The 22345-nt window shown below is 32.9% G+C and overlaps 1 pseudogene; it reads left to right on the forward strand.

Annotated features, from left to right (window-relative positions):
• Positions 1-642: 642 nt before the first annotated feature.
• LOC112931073 (large ribosomal subunit protein uL1 pseudogene) lies at positions 643-2444 on the forward strand (annotated as a pseudogene).
• The last annotated feature ends 19901 nt before the right edge of the window (positions 2445-22345 follow it).

Genomic DNA, 22345 nt, shown 5'->3' on the forward strand with positions numbered 1-22345 from the left:
TCTTAAGAACACGTAATTTCAATGGTATTCCATATTATTTCATACACATACATTTTTGTTTATTACTTAAAAGGTCTCTACTTATAAGACCTATTTAATTTGGAATTGTGCTAACATTACTAATTGGATATGAATTCAGAAATTTGATGAAAAATTCAGTTTATTATTATTTATTAAAAAGCTTATTTTTAAAGATCTTCTTGACACACATTTGTGTAATTGACATATTAGAGAAATTTATTTATCCCAATTTTGAGGGTACCCTAAATGTTGTACACTTCAAGTTCTCCAAATGGAAGAAGTAATGTTTCTTCTTGAGGGTGAGAAGTGAAGATTAGAGTCAAAAGAGGATTTAACTCAATCTTTGTTTCATTTGATTTAAAAAAAAAATCAAAGTATGAATAAGAGAAACTATATCCTGGAAATGTATGCTATGAATAAGACACGAATACATCAAATTTTCAAGAAAATTATTTTAATAATAATCAAAGAGTGAGTGAATTCAATTTACATTTGCTTTTTTCTTTTTTCCTAAAGCAAGTTCACAGCATATAGAGTAGTAAATATTAGCCTTAAACTGTAAATTTCTAAGCAGAGCATGACCAGGTAGATGAATGGATTCCATTAATGTCAGTGGAAGCCATGGAGTTAAATCCTGTTTTCATTTGCCTCAAAAATGAAGCCCTAAGCAAGTTTGTAAATGGCAAGTTTCTCAAATGACAAGAGAAATAACAGTTTAGTCAGGAACCTACTGCTCTTAGTGTTAATGTACTAATTCATTATGCCAAGTCTTTATCTGACTAAAGTCATTTTCTAAATGGTTTTGAAGACAAAATGCCTGGCATTATAGAAATCTAAATTTTGGTTGTTTTCTTTATTTCCTTTTTTAAGGCAATTCTTTAAAAGAAAAAAAAAACACAAATATTCTATATCAAATATTTTCCAAGATAATTCTTCAAAATGTATGACAGTTTTATTATTTGATAATTTGCATTTTATGATTTAAAAAAAGCTGCATGAATGTGAAAATCCACAACTGAGTGTGTTATACACCCTAAGAAACCATTGATTAAATTGAGTCACTTAATGGCTCTGGAATAGGTTTTAGTAAAGTCTAGCCTGCAGTCTGATTTTGAAAATAATGCTTCAATTGTTTAGATATTATCTATAGCTGCTACATTCTTGGTACAATGGCAGATCTGAAAACGGAGGGGGGACCCCAAAAACAAAACTAAAAGCTCTTTTGTTCTGTAACACACAGATGCCTGGCCAAGTTGCTAGAGCTGAATGATAGAGCGATTCTGTACTCAGAGGGTTTTGCTTTTTGTTTTTTGGGTTGTTTGTTTGTTTGTTTGTTTTTCTTTCTCTCCAGATTCCTACCATCTCATAAAATTGGAAATCCAGGGTCATTTTTTTTCTTTTTAATATAAAGAAGCATCCAGTCTTCCATTTATTGTTTATCAGCTTTTTCCAACAAGAGGGTCATGGTTTCAGCAGCCATCCTTCTGGCCACATTTTTCTTTGTTAGAATCACAAATCTCTTAGTTTCTTTCATCCTTTTTGGGACACGGGGTCTGAGATAAGATCTTCAGTGTGGCTGATTTGATAAGTATCTACTATGAAGAACCAAATTTTCCCACATGCAAGTCCCACAGGTTAATTGTGTGTGTGTGTATGGGGGGGTAATAGTATTAAATTTGATTTTGGTCAGTCCAAACCAAGTTCTTCAATGCAACTCTGCTAGTAATATACAAAATAACTGCGGGTTCCTGCGGCACCAGCTACCATGAGCAGTAGCCTTCCGCGACACCCTGTGCGAGGCAGTGAAGGGGCTGCTGCATGGGAACCAGTGCACGGGCTGGAAGTTTATGGAGACGGTCGAGCTGCAGATCAGCCTGAAGAACTATGACCCTCAGAAGGACAGACGCTTCTCGGGCACCGTCAGGCTTAAGTCCACCCCAACCCCCTCCCCAAGTTCTCCGTGTGTGTTTTGGGGGACCAGTAGCCTTTGAGGCCAAGGCAGTGACTATTCCCCACATGGACATTGAGGTGCTGAAGAAACTCAACAAAAATAAAAAAAAAAACTAGTCAAGAAGTTGGCCAAGAGGTATGATGCCTTTTTGGCTTCAGAATCTTTTATCAAGCAGATCCCACGAATCCTGGGTCCAGGCCTGAATAAAGCTGGCAAGTTTCTTTCCTTGCTGACCCACAATGAGAACATGGTGGCCAAAGTGGATGAAGTGAAGTCCACCATCAAATCCCAGATGAAGAAGGTGGTATGCCTGGCAGTGGCTGTTGGCCACGTGAAGATGACAGATGATGAGCTCCTGTACAACATCCACTTAGCTGTCAATTTCCTAGTGTCTTTGCTCAAGAATCCGCAAATATCTGGATTTATACATCAAGAGCACCATGGGCAAGCCCCAGCGCCTTTACTAAGACAGTTTAATAAATCCTAGTGCTACCGTTACAAACAAACAAACAAACAAACAAACAAAAACAAAAAATCAAAAACAAAAAAAAAAAAAACCTGATGTTTTGATTCCTGTAGACTCTTATCCAAATTATTCAGTTGACTGAAAATTTGGAGAGAAGAAAGGAATGAAGGAATGAATAAAGACTATTTTTTAACTCTTACACTAACACTTTAACTCCAGTACTCTTAGTGCTGACCAGGAACCTCCCATGTGTCCCATGCTTATTAAGGATTTTATTACCAAATGACCAATGCTTGGTAAAGTTAATGGGGTAAGTGAACAGAATTTTGTAAATATAGAGATGCTTCAATCCATATAGTGTACACTGTCCAGTCCACAGAATAGAGGCTTTTCTTTTTTAAAACATTGAGAATATACTGCTGTAGTCCATCCCATCACTCACGTCAGCCCAGGGGAGTACTTTGTTTGGTAAGAAAGGGAAAAAGGTCAATATGAGTGTGTGGCTTAAGCCCTTCCTGGTTCTCTCTTTATGATTTGCTTTTCAGCTTATAGTAAAGATTCTCCTCTTACTCTCATTAATTATACAAACTTTGGTCAGGACACAGACTATGCCTAGATACTTCTCAAACTCTCTTGGGCTCAAGAGCACACAGTGTTTGACAAATAAGAAGAAGGTCAGGAACGTTTTTGTGATGGCATAAGAAATCCAATATCCTGACTAATAGATTCCACAATTTACATATAAGGGATGGGAAAATGGCCAGTTTCAGGGGCTCAGTGCTTGGCTTAATATTCTGTTGTCACCATCTTAAAATTTTTATTTCCTTTAAAAAAAAAAGAGATCCTACATTTTCAGGTTGTACAGAGCCCCACAGATATGTAGCTATCCCAGGAGAAGTGTTAGACGTTATATTTTGTCAAGTTCAACCAAAAATAAAGGTCATTTTGTTTTCTGGGTTTTTTTTCCATGTATATTTCCCAAATGCTCCATTACTCAAGTTAAAAAAGACTGATGTTTTTCTCTCCACAGGCGAGTTACCAGAAATCTCAAGTTAAGCAGTTCATTCAAGCAGCTCATCAATGTGTATCCATGAATGGCTTCCCATAGACTCAACTCGCACAATCACAACATGTCTTTAGAAATAAAACCCTGGTTCTTCCTTATAAGTTCATTCAAGGACCTGTGTTTCTTCTATTTTGGTACTGTGCCATTTCCTAAAGAGTTGTCCTTGACCCATTGGTTAAAGCTGGCACACTGCCATGTATACCTTTCTGCCCATGGGATAGAAGAGGATGTCTAAGGCAAGAGGCTTCATTTTTAAAGAGGTAACCTGTAAATTGCATGCATGACTTTTTTACAAGATATCATTTTCCCAATTTAGTCATGAGGCCATAACTATGAAGAAAATTAGCAGCCATGGTTCCTGTGTCTAAGTAAAGCTCAGAGACTTCTCCTAGGAGAGATTGAGGAAGAGAGAGAGAGAGGGAGAGGAGGGGAAGAAAGGGAAGAGGAGGAGGAGAAACAGAAGGAAGAGAAAGAGAAGGCAAAATAGTACGGGAAAGAGAATGAGAAGAGGAAAGAGGAGGAGAAGGAGAAGGAGGAGGAGGAGGAGAAACCATACTCCTTGGATTATCATTAGTGCTATAATATTTCAAGTGCTGAAGTGTTTACTGTTACTGACACATTGTTCTAATAGGGTCCAAAATACAGAAAGGGTTAATATATAAAAGCATCATACTTAATTCTTAGCTAAACTAAATTAAAAAGTTGAAATAACTGGCTTGGCATCAATCTCTTATAAAGTTGGTTGCTAGCAAATAGAAAAATATTACAATGGATATATTTATTCAGTATAATTTTGTTCCTTGTTCTTAAATTTGCATTCTTCCAATAATTTAGTGTTAAAATATAATGAAATTATATGATAGGTTTTGCTTGTTATGGTTAATCCCGTATTTCTAAAATATAAGTTGGCAACCTAGAGTGGTCCTCAATTTTAAAAAATAAATAACCATGAATGGTACAGATGAGCCAAAAAACATGTAAGCAATAACATGAGGAGTAAATGGAAACTTTTCTTTAGCATGAGTTTACAACTCTGAAAAAAAGATAAAATTACATATCTTTAGAATATTAAGGTAAATTAGAATCACCTGGATAAGAAAGCAATACAGAAGCCTTAAGGGATTTGCCCATGTTACAATTTAGTAAGGCATTGCTGCCCCAAGATTAGCTTCAAGCTCTTTTTTTTCTTAGTTCATAATTAAAGTTACATTTCTGCTAGAACAGCATTGCTCAAAACGCATAATATGGAACATAGTTCCACTGGATATTATTATTTACAAAATAAATTGGATATCATGTCCAATAGATTCATGAAAAGGCTATAGTAACAATTAAAGAAAAGCTAGTAGGACTTTTCCCAGCCTTTCCTAAACTAAGATTTGTGAGTTGAAGGAGAGGGATAGAGGACAGAACATTTCACATAGTCCCTGCTTTTGAATTAACATCACTTTATCTTTGCTTACTGAGAATACTTTGAGAAATGTTTCTCTCTTGGAAATGGTTTTGAGCAGGCAGTCAACAGATTTTCAAAAGCTTATTGTATCAATACATTTCAAATTCAAAGCTTTAAGATACACTAGACAGTTTATGTATTAATACGTAGCAGGTTGAGATAACTATTAACTGAAAATCCATGGACACAAGTTTAGGGTTCAAGGAGTACAAACTACTATCTACTTTTCTGTTGTTATGGAATTCTAGTACTGCAGTTCAAATATATATTGATTCAGAAACAGTAACCTTTAAGTTTTTGAAGTGTATTTGCTTCATAAAGAAATATGTTGCATGACTCACTCGTGAAAGTATCTCACTTTGGGCTTTTAAGATTCATCCTTAGGTAATTGAAAGTACTAAAGACATCTCTTATTAGGTAGGTTATGACAAACAAAACAAATCACACACACAGACACAACACTTGAGGATGTGAATAGAACTACAAAGACAATTTGTAGCAGGTTATCCTTTTTCTGTTTGTCCACACCATTGTCTACTTTTCCTGACTTTTTTTTTTTTTCTAAACTGGGTTCTCATTTCCAATGTTCTTCATTCTCCACTAACTTTTTCTTTTCATATGTGTTACTATTCCCACTCTGTTATCTATAAACATAACTCATTCTAATTGAGTCGTAAATAGATCCAGGGAATAGGAGTACCTTTAAAAGAACATTTTTGAAGACCACAGATTTTTTTTTTTAAGTCACAAGATGATTTTACATATCTGGGCTCTTTTCACGTTTTACAAGAACAGTAATGGAGATGTGATTAGTCAGTTAATGAGTATTTTTTGGGCAGTAGTTTGGTGGCAGTCGCACATCTCACCTTAGTAGGCTTGTCTGACATTAATAAAGTCCCACCACTAGGGTCTGTCTGATGCTTTTCTTATGATTAAGCTCAGGTGTATGTTCCTGGGAAGACGGCCACAGGACAGTGCCATTTTTATCTAGCTAGATCAACTGTACATATTATTAAAATGGCTTAATACTGTTCATATTCACCTGAGTAGTACTTGTCATGTTTAATCACTTTAAAGTGACTCTTCTCCCTTTTCTCATATTATATTCTTTTTAAAGAAACCACTGTTTGGAGCCCATACCTAAAGGAGTGGGATTCATACTCTACCTCTTGAGGACAGAGTGTCTACACACATTGTAGAAAAGGGAATATCATCTCTTTATGTATCCGTTCGTTTATTTATGTCAGTATGGACTCATGGATATTTATTTTATTCCTTGGGTTATAATCCAATAATACTTTATTTACTTTGTTGCTAAAATTTTCCCGGTTTACAATCCTTGGAAATTCTTTCAATTGGCTTGTGTCTCTTTGTTATACCCCCATCATTGTGAGGTTTGTGTGTTTAATTGTTTGTGGGTTTTTTTTTAAAGATTTTATTTATTTGTTCATGAGAGACACAGAGAGAGGCAGAGGCACAGACAGAGGGAGAAGCAGGCTCCATGCAGAGAGCCTGACGTGAAAATTAATGTGAAATTTGACGTGAAAATGATGTGGGACTCGATCCTGGGTCTCCAGGATCTCACCCTGGCCTGAAGGCAGTGCTAAACTGTTGAGCCACCCAGGCTGTCCCAATTGTTTGTGTTTTGTTTCTTTTTGTGTACCTTCTTATTTTCTGTCAGTGCAAATGCTTTAGGCTCATATTTTACATGTCTGCCCAGTCCTACCTAGGGTTCATTTTAGAACCCAAGATCTGGGTGTTATGTATTTGAGCATTTTTTTTAATCCTACTTCTTCCCCACTTGAAAATAATATCCTATGTTCATCATTCCAATAATGATGAATAGTATTTATTTAGTAGTTGAAGGGTGGTTGGCAGTTTTAATTACCTTATGTATATTACTGTGCTTTGTCTCTAAAATAACCCTTTGTGGTTGATACTGTTATTTTTAATCCTATCCATGATATGGCTAATTGCTAAAGGTCACAGAATAATAAGCTATGTGATAGGATTTACATCCATGCAGTTTATGTCCCTGATATCACTGTAATCCAAAAATGCTGAGCATTTACTACACCTTTCTTAAGACACATAATCCTTTCTCTCATTCACTATAATACTCTGTATTCACAGTATTGCCTCCTTATATTTAGAAATTAATTTCTAATGCTGTGGATGTCTTCCCTAAAAATCTAAATAATATATGAAAGTTGGTCACTTTTGTTTGCTATAGTTTAGCACACTATATTATAATTGTACACATTTAAATTTCTCTTCATCAGTTAATAAACTTCTTAGGAGCTAGAATTCTATCTTTTATGTCCTAAATCTTGTCATAATTTATCAATACATTTTGATGAATGTGTGTTTACTTTTCTCGATCAGGATACAAGCAACTAATATAGTTGATTCATATTATTATTTTCAAGACTAATATACTGCAGTCCTGCCACATTGTAGATGTTCAGTAATTGCTGAGTAAATGAATTTGGACTTGTCTTCCTGTATATTTTACCTAGGGTAAATGAAAATATGGTAAAAAAAAATATTGGGTAAATGGTAATATTTTTAAAAGAGTTGTGAATACTGGAATTCTTTCTGGAACTTATTTATTCATAATTTCTTTTTTCTGGCAAAAAGAAAAGGATGAGGAATTAAAATCAGAGTGGATTTAACTCTTTATTCACCAAATTCAGTGAACAGAAACTATAATTCACTTTCTAGAAACAGCTTTTGTTATTTTAGAAATGTTAAAAATAGATCAAAAGAAAAAATAATTATCGACTTTAGTCTATCCAGTTGTAGAATTTTTTCCCCATTATTCAGAAGCACTTTCCTAAAATCTATTTTTACAAGTACTAAGTTGTGAAGTATATTTGAAGAATTCACTTTTGATGCCACAACCAATCCAATATGATTTTGACCTATTGAAAAAGAAAATCAGGGAATCAAGTTTATTAGATGTTAAACTCTCTGTGGGAAGGAATTTCTTATTCAGCTTCCTGCTCATTCTTACCCCTTGCGTTTGCACCAAGTAAATATTTATTGAAAGTCTGCAAAAAATAATGATTAAAATTGTGTTTTCCAGGAATTTTTTCATAGGAAAAACTTTGCTTTAAAAATATTATTAAATGATCCAATCTTAAGTAGTTAATAAAATAATAGTTATTGAACTTTAACATTATTCTATCCTTTATTGGATAGAAATTATTTTTTAAAATAAATTTACTTATACAGCTGCTATTGTATCTCTGCCATTTTGGAAAGGAAAGTAGCAATTATCATATGCAAGGAAATTATTTTGACAGGAAATGTGACATCAAGTTACGTGGATTTATTTCCTAAATTGCATCTGGAGTTTTACTTTCAACTCTAATAGTAAACATTCATAAATATGGACAAATGAGTCATTAAAAATAATCACATTGTAGCTTACTAGAATCACTGCTATTAGGGGAGGCCCAGGTGGCTCAGCGGTTTAGCACCGTCTTCAGCCCAGGGCCTGATCCTGGAGACCCAGGATTGAATTCCACATCAGGCTCCCTGCATGGAGCCTGCTTCTCCCTCTGCCTGCCTCTCCCTCTGCCTGTGTCTCTGTCTCTCTCTCTCTGTGTCTCTCATGAATAAATAAATAAAATCTTTTAAAAAAAATCATTGCTGTTCCTCCCACATTCTTAGGATAGATCCAGAGCAGAAATAAAAAGATGTGGAAATTTTGTAGTTTATTTGTGTCTACAATTTCATAAATTAAAAATATACTCAGATATCCTTTTATATTGCCATTATGGATACTGTTTCTCTAAAATGTTAATTTTATTTTAAGTCCCAGAACATACTACACTAACTGGGGCATCCACAATAAATATTTGTTAGAGTAAATCTTATCCAATTTTAGTATATGTGCTTCCAAAGTGAGCAAGAGTAAATCTTATCCTACATTAGTATCACTTTGGGTAAGAAAGGTGATCTACTAGAAAATAAATGATATTAATAATCATCACTGAATTCTAATCAAATTTATGTATCAACCTTTAAAATTCTATTTTAACCAAACTGGATAATCAGATACTTAACCCTCATATTTTTTTTTTTTACTTTTTAAGGTTTTTATTTTAATTCTGGTTGGTTAACATACAGTGTTATATTAGTTTCAGGTGTACAATACAGTGATTCAACACTTCCATAAATCCCCCAGTGTTTACCACAGCCAGTGACCTCCCCAATCCCCATCACCTAATTCACCCATCTCCCTACAGACCCTTACATATTTTAAGTCTTGTTCTGCAGACGAGTCAATTCAGTCAAAGGTATTGTTTCACAATCCCAATAAATAAGCATCCTGTGTTAAAAGGATTCTAATCTTTCATACAGATTTACACTCAGTGAAAATCAACAAATAAACCCAACATTTAAAATGATTTCTTGATAGTGTTCCCAGAATGTTCTAGTATTTCATTTATTATTTCTTCCTTTGAGTTGTAGAAATCTAGTTTTCAAATTATTACATTGGACATTAGCACATTATGTCCTCAACCCATTCCATCACGTGTGAAGAAAAAACTAAAGTCTTAAAATGAATGCATGAATATACTTATAACAACGACTCTAGGAGTGATAGAATTTATGATTTTTAAATAGTCTACTTTATTACAATAAGCCAAATTTAAATCAATCAAAAAGAATTTGTTAGACTTATGCTTTCTTTGTGCCTAGCATCTGTATATTATCTTTCTCTTTAGCTCTAGATATAGATAAATATATTTCAGATATTGAAAGAATAGAAACAGTACCAATCAAATTCCAGCATCCACAATTGGGAGGGAAGTTGGATTGGAAAAATATCATACTGGGCAAGAAAATACTAAGGGCTTCACTGAAAGTAGATTAATTTTAGAAAATATATCAAATCTCCATATGAGAAGGGGCCAGTAGTGAAAAAGGGGCCAGCACATGGAAATATCCCTTTGTCAGCCATGATGAACTACTCAATTTCTAATTACAGTTTTATTTGGGGATAGTTTGAAACAGTGGTTCTCAAACTTTTGGTTTTATATTCACTTTTTTAAAAAATGATTTATTTATTTGAAAGAGAGAGAGTATCCATAAGTGGGGGAAGGGAGAGGGAGAAAGAATCTCAATCACAGTCTCCACTGAGCACAGAGCCTGCATGGAGCTCTATGTCATGACCCTGACATGAAATCAAGAGTCAAATGTTTAATCAGGCATCCTGGTTTTAGATTCACTTTTAAAAATCATTAAGGAATACAAACAGCTTTTGATTTTGTAAGTTAGATCTATTGATCTTTACCATACTAGAAATTAAGACTAAAAAACTTTAAAATATTCATTATTGCATTTAAATATAACAATTATAAGCACATTTCATAAATAATAAAATTAACATTTTAATGAAAAATATGATATAGTTTCCAAAACAAATAATAATTTTCATGAGAGTTGTGACATTGTTTTATAAACTGACATTTGTCTTTAATGTATAGTTTAAGACAGCAAGATATTCATCGTAGCTTCTGCATTCAATCTGTTGTGATATTTTGTTTGCTTCAAGTTTATAAAGAAAATTTAGGCTCACACAGACATGTAATTGGGAAAAAGAGGAGGGAGTACTTTAATAACCTTACGAGATAGTTAAAGATCTAATTTGATGTCACTTTAAACTTTAATAAGTGGTAGTTTTTAAAGGTTAGTTGCAATTTGGAATCTAAAATCTTATCAAGAAACTCATATTCTGTTAAATCCATTAGTATATCTCTGACTCAAAACAGATTTGTTCTGTCTTTGCTTTTGTAAAATCATTAGTCATTTGGAGAATTTTAGTTTAAAAGTACTATTCAAAAATTATTTAGTAAGATGGAACAACAAACCTCAATAAATAGAACTACATGCAAAAATAGCACCAGCACAGTTCATGGTGGTCAATCAATCAATAAATGTTAAGTAAGAGAAGTTTTTCCTATGTCTAAGGAAAAGGAAAGAAAGTGAGAAGCCAGGACAGTAAAACAAGAATGAGAGGAGGAGGGATTAGTGAGATGTCAAGATGCTCATTCAGTTTTTGAACCATTTTGTCACAAGCATGGCCCTTGTTCATATGGAAGATGCTTCTTTGGACCTAGTTATCTTATGTGAACATTAAGAGAAGATAATTGGCTTGCTCTTAGATTCCCTACACTTCTAAAGACATATATAAGATCATCAAGGATATATGTGCACATATATATAGACACAGATAATTATATATTACTTACATATATATTCTTATTTAAAAACATACATATAGAATTTAACAGCTGCTACATGAAGTATGTGTATATATAGCATTATATATATTATTATATATAGTATAAAGATTATCATATAGATCTTAGATTATGGTTTTAACCATCACCATACATTTTGATCAAACTTGTTCAGCCATGAGGAGTTTACAAAGAAGCCCAATTAGACCAATATTTTCTACTGTTTGTAACACAGTGTCTGGAGAAAATTCATACAGTTTGATAGTAAGTCATGGTATTTTGTCACTTTGATCAAAAGGATAGGAAAAATTCTAAAATCTCTAGAAATGTTCAGAGCAATCCTATAGGTTTTATATAAGCATAACCAAGCAGAAGCATCTATTACAATGTAGGATTTTTGGAAATGTATATGTTTTCTTTATTATATATAATGTTGAGAGGACAACCCATAAGCACTGAATATAGTATAAATTAAGACATACTCTTGTCCTGGTGGCTATTATATGTGAATGATTATAATAAATTGTTTCATAAAGTGTTTAAATTTTAGGAGCATCAGGAATGTTGGCTAGATAAGAAAACAGTAATTTAAAGGTGAAAAAGGTATTTTATTAAGACATAAAATAAAAGCAACACAAGTAATTGAAAATAATGGGCTATAAACCAAAGGCAACGATTGACATCAGTTGTTATCAATAGCTGTTTTATAGTATGAAATAAAAATTAAAAATCACAACTTGGAAATATAAGACCACATCTTCTCAGAAATCAGAGATATTGAAAATAAACTTTCTTTAAAGAGATATCCCAGGCTCAGATGTTAGCCAACCTAGATTTTAAACTTGACTAATATATTTTTAACCAAAACTCCTATCTCTAGCTCTATTTGTGATAAACTTCATCCAAAGTAAATGGTACCAATTTGTCTGTTGTGATATATATTGTTTTCATTTTATTATTCTTCTATTCTTCCACTTACTTGAATTTTGTATAATCATATTTTACTTTTATTAAACAATGAGAGAACTCTAAGCAAATAACAGATCTTTAAAGGGGATTTATTCTGAACAATAGCCATTCAAAGAATTACACTATTCTCTAACTTTTCTGTATATTTTGCATTTTAATAACTAAATTAAATGTATTAAAATAATCAATCATACTGTTATTAAAAATAAAAAAATGCATGTGATAACCTAGGTACACTATAAACTTTTATACTTATTAAATGCTCATAACAACTTTATGCAACTGGAAATGTTATTATTCCTTTTCAGTAGTTAGAAAACTTAGGTTGGGAGATTAATATATCCCCCAAAATTGTGTTACAGATAAAATTAGAACATAGATATGTCTTATTTTGCCTATTAGATTTGCACATTTTCCGTTGAGTAAAGGAACCAATTAATTCATTCAAAACTGCAAATCCAGTTGTCTTCTCTGTACATAGCCTGAGGGTTGTGAAAGTTATTTTGATTTTTAACCCATTTCCAGTAAACAGAATTTCATTTCTCTTTTATTCATGCTTCACAAGAATGTAGAATAAAAGGTGTTTTGGGGAGAAGATTGAGAAAGTATTTAAATATTAACATTGACTGAAGTAGGTGAAAAGATCATAGGAAACATCTAAGTGTGTTTTCATGTGTAATACCTAGAAAAATCTGGATTGGTGGTTTCTGTGTAGAAGTCAAATATTATTTTAACTCATCTGACATGTGTGAATGATTATGATTGAAGAATAAGAAATTGTTGTAGCTCAAATCTTACTTTACCACAATGGATCTTACACCTTAGGAGATCAATTTTCTTCAAAAGATTCTTCTTTTTAAGTTAAGTCTTTTTCTACTCTTCTACTTTCTGGACTACTTTTCCTCCTCTCAGTGGGTTTGGTCACTATGATCTTTTGCTCCTAAGAAGGAGAAAGACTGCAAGGGGAATCACGATGTTGAGACCTTAGAAACAAATTCAAGTTTGCACCCTTTTGGTTTCAGTGAGAGTTAAGCCTGAATAGGTTCCCTGTCTGCGATTCACAGTCTGTTGAATAAAGGACATAATATGGAAATGATGATTAATTTGTCTTGAAAGATTTTTAGGTCAAAGTTTTCTTGATGGTAAAAAAGGAAGCAGAAAAGATATAACTGGATTTGCATTTTCTTTATGTGTTCTCACATTTCACTCCTACTTATCATCAATAGGAGTTTATATTCTTCTCATTAAAAAAGAAATTTTATTTAACCTGTTCAAAGTTACAATAATTTTTAAACTGCATTTGAAATGTCGCATATCATTTTTTTAAAAGTTTGGCTTTAATGAGATATAATTAATGTATTGTGTATGTTTAAGGTACACAAAGAATTTATTACAAAAAGACAATATGGATAATTGAGGATAATTAGCTTAATAACAAATTTGACAGAACTGAAATAAGATTGGAGAGCTGTGAAATAAGTCAATTTCATGTATAGGCCTAGAGAAACAAAAGGAAGGAAAACAGACAATAGCAAAGAATAATAGACGATTTTAGCAGAAAGGTCAAACAGTGGTGTATTAAGTACTAGAGAGGTGAGAATAAGTTTGACCAGCAACATACTAGAAGAGATCATAACTGATAATATCTCTGTGATGACAGTCACCATCTGCCAATCAAGAAGCAAGCGTGCACATGCACACACACACACACACACACACAGTTGATCAAGACAAATATAAAGAACATTGCCCTTAGTTGTTTTTTCTCAAGACATTGCAGAAATACAGTTTAAACAAATTCTAGACATCATAACTCAATACACATTGAGTCCATACCTTAATAACGTAGTTTGTATCAGAACATTTTTGAAAAATTGTATTTTAGCAATCTTATATAGAATAGAGACAAGGAGAATATACATTTGCTTTTTCAATATTTTTTGCAAATAACATGTATTTATTTCTCTATTTTATTTATAATAATTATTTCATTAACTCATAATCACACTTCAAAAGTATTTTTATTTTTTTGAAAATTTAATCCTTAACTATGTATTTTTTAAAAAGTTTGATTCATTTCAGCTCAGAAGTGGCATTTGATATGGAAATAACTGTATCTGAAAATGTCTCCAATAATGTGGTTTTCATCAGGCACATCTTTCAAGGAGTTTTATTCTGACCTTCTAAAAATGATTATTTGTAGATATCTCTATATATTATTTATTATGTATATTATAATATGTATAATTATTATATTATAATAATTAAAGATTGCTTTCCAAAAGTAATTACTCTTTCTGAGATTACATTTACCTATTTTTATAAAAGGCTGCTAATCATGATCCAATTGAATAGCATTTGTCATCTGGGTTAAAAATTTCAGCTGAGCACATAATTGATAGAAAATTGATTAAATGAAATCAGGTCAACTGCTTTGTTCTTTCTGCTTATTTTGCTAACTTCTATGTTTTTGAAATAGTGATAAACTCAGAGTTCAAAATTCAACACATATTGAAAATAAAACAATAAAAATTTTTTCGTTCACTATGTCCTCTGGAAATGCAGTCACCTCTCCAGACACAACCAATGTTAAAAGATTTTTTTATATCATTTGAGAGATATTATGTGTGTGTCATGTATGTGTAATATAAAACAACATAAATACTTTTCTTAACTTTTTGAGACAAATGATATCCTACAATACACATTTCTCTGTTTCAGAGATGTATTTTTCAAGATTCTTACTGGCTTCTAAGCAACTTGTAATACTAGAATCAACCTCATTAGAATTAGTCAAATGAGAAGAGTACATCCTTTCAAAGGGCCCTAACAGACTGCCATACTTTGTGGTCTTTCTTTCTTTCTTTCTTTCTGTCTTTCTTTCTTTCTTTTCTTCTTTCTCTTTCTTTCTTTCTTTCTTTCTTTCTTTCTTTCTTTCTTTCTTTCTTTTCTTTCTTTTCTTTCTTTCTTTCTTTCTTTCTTCTTTCTTTCTTTCTGTCTTTCTTTCTTTCTTTTCTTTCTTTCTTCCTTTCTTTCTTTCTTTCTGAAGGAGGGAGAGAAGGTGTGCACATGTGCGAGCGGGAAAGAACGGGAAGAGGGATAGAGAGAATCCTCAACAGACTCTCCACTGAGCTGGAGCTGGACTGAACTTGGGACTCCTTCCCAGGACCCTGTGATCATGACTTGAGCCAAAATCAAGAGTCCAGCACTCAACCAGCTAAGCCACCTATGTACCCCTCTTATCATCACAATCTATAACATATTCTGTCCTCATTTTGTTTATATTCTGAAAGGGTCTTTTTGTTCTACTATTTGTTTTTACTTTCAACAGTTGAATTTCTTATTCTAAATTATATCAGAAAATAAGGCAGAGTATAAACATCAAACAGATACAGGATGGTAAATTTGCAGTTATTTGTTTAATATTTTTACTGCAATATAAAAATCTGAGAATTAAAGTCAAGATCCATGTGAAAGATATATCCATCTAGAGTGAATTTTTCTAATTATTTCTTTGTATTTGCTGATAATATACCACATCAGTTTCAATATATATATATTACTCCCTCACATACATGCTCTCTATATCCTGGAAATATAGGAACCCCTAAATGAAAAATGAGAATGGAATTAGTGACCCTACAGTAAATACCTTTACCCCAATCAACTATAGGAAATTTAAAAGTGACATGGGAATATATGAGGTATTTTAAAAATATTTTTAAACATATGTATTCTGTTAAGTTTTTAAATAATAGAAATTCCCCAGAGTAACTATCCTGAGCATCACATGAAAAATGTGTTTAAGGATCCAGTGGCAAAAGATGAAGCTGGTCTGTGTTTGGCAGCATGGCATAACGCAAAATTATGCTAAACTCTTAAACTAGCTAATCAGCTCTAGCAAAGTTTTGGCACGCAGAGAGAAAAGAAAATACAGGTCTTCTGACACTGCAGATTTTTTCTAAAGCAATCACAAATTCAGATTTCTATTAAAATATTCTGATTTCTACATGTCTCTCAAATCAGCTGATATTTAATACTGAGTGTTTTAGGGTATATAAGATTTATATTCTACAATCTCAGTAGATTCTCACAAGACTCCAACAAGTCAAGCAAAAAAACCATCTGAGGATCAGGAAATGTAACTTGTCCAAGGCTCAGTAATAGTCAGTTGTTCAGCAATAATTCTCAATGCCTAAATATGGAAAACACTTCTCCATTTGATACATTAATTAATTCATTTTGATTGAATACAGTCCTGATTTTCTCTACCTTGTCTGAAAAATTCAGCAGGGATTTTTTTGTTGTTGTTGATTTCCTTTGCAACAGGTGTTTTCTCTTCATGCTCAATAGTTATTTCAATTAAACTGTCAGGATATGTTTCACACTCACCAAAACCTGGCATCGTACAGCAGTGTGCAAACCATTCATGAGGAAGTGTGGAGAGCATTGCAATGGGTATACAAATGTTTTTATACAAAAGTCTTCTGATCTCTCTCTTTCACTCTAGCACTAAATAAATCTCTAAATAGGTTCTTGTTATAAGAAAAATCAAATATTGATTCTAATTATACACTGATTTCAAACTCAGTTTCAACAAGGATTAAAGGTAAAAGACATTAAGTTTCGCTTTGTAAGCTCTTCCAGGGATGAATTGCATTGGCCTCTTGAAATGCCTCCTAGTCATCATTTTCAAAGGCATTTAATGGTTGTACTAGATCTAAATCATAACTTATATGTGCATTGATACTTGCTGGTTGTATTAAAGGCCTGAGTCAGCACTGGCCATGGCTGAGCAAGATCAGTTTATTTGGTGGCTTCCACCCAACTGGAAAAGGGTTGCAGCTTTCACTGTGACCATGATAAACCACTCTGTCTTGTTGCCTGATAGAGAAGATTCTTTGAACTTATTAGATTGTTGTGTACTTGCTTATAGTTTCAGCTGAATTCCTAAGAGATTTGACTTAAGTTGTACATTTCAATATGGCTTTTAATAATTTAAAAAATTGTAGAATTCTGAATATGAAGGCAACTCAGAGATAATATAGCCTAGTTCCTTATTTTAAGGAGAGGGCAATCAGGCACATAGCAGAATGACTGCTCTAGATCAGAGAGCTTGTTAGTAGCAGCCACATTGAAATGAAAATATAGGGCTCCAAATATAAGGCTAACATTTGAATGCCTGTACTAGCTTTTTAAGTGCTAGGATTTACTATTGAGGCATTCTAGCATTTAAAAAATAAAAGAGGAAAGGTGGAAAATCAGATGTGGAAAAAACATTAATATTCTTTGTTAAAGATTTCCTCCAAAATGTTTCATGAAGGCTATAATGTTTTCTCTTTTACTGAAAAGCACCTGAGGTAATCAACAACTCTGCAAAGACAAAACCACACAGGTTAGAAACAACCACATGCTTTCACAAGCAAGAATTACTTCCTAAAAGATACTTATTTTAATTAATCTTTTGACCCTCTTCTGCGTTCAAGTGATTCTTGTAGGTGACATAGTTACAAATGGTTCCCATAATATGAAACTTAGAAATGACATGGGCAAAATAATTCTTCCACCAAGTGTTGTTTAGGATAAGAATGAGGTGAGATTACTTCTGATTAATATATTCAGAATAGATTTATAGAGATGATACATGCTATTTGTCATTAAGAAAAAAAACAAATAAATAAACTCTTTTCAATAGGTAGGAATGAAAGCATTATTCCCAGTACAATTATTAATGTATATTCCAGGCAGAGGGATTGGCAAAATAAAAGTATGGAGGTAGAGTGGGGTAGGTATAACAGGACCATAGCAAAAGTAGATGCAATTTGCTCAGAGTTAATGTATTTCAAAGGTAAAGTTGAAGATAATCTTGGTAAATAAAAAATACTTGAGTGATATACTATCACACTTGGGTGTTTTAAATATAGGAATGAAGAACTCAAAAAAAAAAGGAATGAAGAACTCTAGAGAATGTTTAAAGAGAGAAATGATATGAGCAGTATTTTAGGAAGCTCATGCTAGCAAAAGGATGTATTGCATAGGATTCATACTCCAAGGAAAGGAGAGTTTGAAGACTGCAATTGGATGGAACAGTGGAAATGTATGATACAGAAGCAAGTGAATTTATTGAAAAAAAAATCAGTATATCTTTATAATTAATTCAGTGGAGAAAGTGAATAATATAAGCAAAAGGCATCATTAAAGATAGTTTTACATTTTCATGTCTTTGGGCAGCCCAGGTGGCTCAGCGGTTTAGCGCTGCCTTCAGCCCATGGCGTGATCCTGGGGACCCGGGGTCGAGTCCCATGTCAGGCTCCCTGCATGGAGCCTGTTTCTCCCTCTCCCTCTATGTGTCTGCCTCCCTCTCTGTTACTCAAATAAATAAAATCTTTAAAAAAAATGTCATGTCTTTAAAGAATGATGATATGATAAAGATAAGGACATCAGTTAAGTGGAACAAATTTTAAAAGAAAGGTAGTGAGTTTAGTTTTGAATACTCTAATTTTAAGAAGACCCTAGTCTGGTCAGGTGAAGTTTTATTGATAGAATTAGATATATGAATATGGAGGGTATCCCTCAAAATGTGATATTAGAAACAATCAAAGGGAGTGAAAATCAGGAAAAGGAGTGGGAGTTTCAAGAATGCTCCTATAAAGAAAATGGAAATAATGATCCAGCCAAAGAGCAAGAAAAGATATAGTCAGAATGTATGAAGCAAAGTAGTGGATGCTGAGTAGCAAAAAGAAAAAAAAAGGGAAAAAAGTTCTGGATGAAGTTGGAAAGATGAGCAACTGCCATTTCTTCAAGCTCTGAACCCAAAGCAGACCTTAGAAGATGGAGAAACTCTGAATATCTTACCATGTTTGAGGACTTTACAGAACTTGAAAATACCAGAGCAAAGACATAGCACTTAGCACACTATAAATAACATCTTGCTTTAAAAACATTGTATGTATTTCTTATTTTAAAATAAATAGCCTGAGATTTAAAGCATCTGTCAAATGATCTATATGTGCGTTTTAATGCATTATGACATCATTTCATGTTGAAAAGCCTTTTTCTAGATTTTGTTGACTGTATTATATGATGCCTGCCAAACTGACTGAGTTCATCACTGACCCAGATAAATGTGTACATTACAAGTAAGCATGATATGTTTGATATGTGAAATGTCAAGGTAAGTCTTCTAGCTAAGCCATAGCTTCTCCCAAATTATATGACCCCTTCTAAGCACCTTTTTATCTGATAAATCCCTATTAATGAACAATATTTCTTTTCATGCCAAAGTTACATTATATTAATTTTTTTTTCTAAAACAGTAAAGAGCATTTCAAAAAAAAAACCAGCATTAGGAATTTCACACATTTTTTATAATTGATAAAATGACACATTTGGTGTCAAATGACACATTCATTTTCCTCCATTACACCCATTACATTCTTTACTCTTCATTAGCATTACATATTAATTTTCCAAAATAATATTTATGAGCGGTACTTCTAACAAGTATAAAATCTTTCAAAAATAAACCTTACTTCGGGAATAGAGAATTTCATGTTCCAACTGCTCAATTTTATTGAAGAGTTAATAAGTATATTTGAAAGAATGAAAAGCTACTCTGACATGATCAACACTAGTGACAATATTCTCTCATTACTTAACATTCAGTAGTAGAAAATATTGAGAAAGTCACTTTACAGAATATAAAATCCAGGTTTCAAGTCAACAATAAATAAATATGACCTGATTTTTAGAATAGAAGACAAAAGGATATTAAAGAAAAAACTATTGAAGAAAAATTTTTACACTGTTTTACGCACACACATACACACACACCCCACCTCTATCTTTCCCCTTATATCATATGCATTAGAGGGATTTTTAGCTTTCCTAAAATATAAGGTTTGGATTTTCATTTTCAGCATTTAACTGGAAATATAGTGAAACCTCTCTGATACAATTCTCTTAAAATTGTTGGAATATATGTATTTAAAATTGAGATGATGCAAAATTATTGCAGTACTTCAGAAGTGTGATTTTATTTTTTTAAATTAGGAATCCATTAGAGATAAAAAAAAAAAAAAAGCTCTAAAAACAGTCTTTGTGTTGATTTTATCTATTGTGTTTAACCTTGGCTACTAGGGACTGGGATTTACCAAGTAAAAGGACAAATGACAAAGCCAAGGATAGGAGTAGTAAAAAAGTTCAAATTGGGGCATCCAAGTGGACCTAAGACTCCATAAGCACAACCTCCTCAGTGAGTAGAGCTTGAGAACAGGGAAAAATACATGTCTAATTTTGGTTCTGGTAGGAGCAGGAAAAAAAATTCTGAAAATTTTTAAGCACAAATGTGCACTTAGATTTGGGGTTAAAATCCACTTACCTTTATTATCTGAAACCCCAGAGTAAAGAATCTGAAGAAATTTCTGATTGGTAGTATCATCAACTCCATGACAGAAACAAAGGCAAATACTCTGTGGAAGAAAATACTTTAATTTAAGCCTCAATACTGTCTTGATTAGCCAGGCTTTACAATCAGTCTTCAAAAAGTTTATTTTGATTGCTTTGAATTTGTTTTTCCATATAAATTTAAATGATTTTTTAAATAAAGCACACAGCTTGTTTGGATTTTTTTCTTGATTTACATCAAATGTAACAATAGTGCATCTTTTTAAAACATATTTTATTTATTTACTTATTATTCTGGAGAGAAGGAGAAGAAGAGAATCTCAGGCATTTTCTGCTCTGAGTGAGGAACCCTACATGGGCCTCAATCTTACAACCCTGAGATCATGACCTGAGCCAAAACCAAGAGTTGGGTGCTCAACCAACTGAGCCACCAAGGCACTTCTAACAACATTGAAACTTAAAAATCAACTAACATGCTCTATATCTTCAAATTTAGTTCATTTTTTAAAAATCAGTATTCTCTAATTTTCTGTATATAGATCACAGGCAAATTTTGTTCAATTTATGATCAGTATTTTATTTTTTGGTGTTTTTGTAAATAGTATTTGCTTTATAAGTTGGGTTCAATGTTTCACTGCTAGTAAATAGAAATTTAATGTTTTTTATATTACCTTGCACCCTGCAACCTTGCAAAATTCACATAAAACTAATGTAAATTTATCTTAGATTCCTTGGATTTTCTATGAGACAATGATAACATCTGTGAATTGAAACAGTTTTATTTCTTCCTTTCTAATCTGGATGAATCTTGTTTCTTTTTATTTTTGCACTAGTTAAAACTTTGAATACAATGCTGGATGTCAGCCTTGTTCTAATCTTAGTTAGAAAGGATTTAGCCTTTCACTATTATGTATCATTTTGGCTATAAGGTTTTTGTTGATGCTTCTCATCAGATAAAAATGTTCCATTCTACTTTTAGTTTGCTGATAACTTTTATCATTAGTGAGTATTGAACTTTGCCAAATGCTTCTGTGTCCATTAAGATGACCACAGCATTTTCTTTTTTAGCATGTTGTGATATTTTAACACTCATGGGAAATGCTATTTTTCAAGGTTATTCTTTTTGTATGTTGCTAGATTAGATGTTAGATTAGATGGAGAATCTTCTTCAGGGATGAAAATGATACATTCTCCAGCTCTTCAGTCACTGTCTGAGTTAAGGAAAGAGTTCTAAGCAACATACTGTTTTCTAAGGCTATGCAGGAGATGTTGATGGTAAAACAAAAACAAAAACAACAAAAACAAACAAAGAACACTAGTACAGCTCTGAAAGGATTTGGTCCTGGCAAATAGACTGCTGATTTAAGAAACAAGATTACAGGGGCACCGGGTGGCACAATTGGCTAAATGTTGGACTCTAGTTTCAGCTCAGGTCATGATCTCAGGATCCTAGGTTGGACCCTACCTTGAGCTCTGCACTCAGAGTCTGTAGAATTTTGACCACTTCTAAAGGGTTTGGATGGCATGAGTAAAGGCACAAGCTCAAGAAGTCTGTCCACAAAGCTGTTCTTGAGGTGGGGCAAGGCAGCAAAAAGACAGCTCTGAAAAAAAGTCCACTTCCTATGAAAACTTCTCATACATCCCAATAAAATAAGGGGTCAATTCCTCGAGTAGTCTGTGCTGTTACTATAAGTTGCAAGGCTTTGGCCTGAAGCCCCCTGTGATATATATAATCACCACTTGTTTCTTCTTCACG

The sequence above is a fragment of the Vulpes vulpes genome, chromosome 4 (genome assembly GCF_048418805.1).
Source record: "Vulpes vulpes isolate BD-2025 chromosome 4, VulVul3, whole genome shotgun sequence".
In the NCBI taxonomy this organism is placed as follows: Eukaryota; Metazoa; Chordata; class Mammalia; order Carnivora; family Canidae; genus Vulpes; species Vulpes vulpes.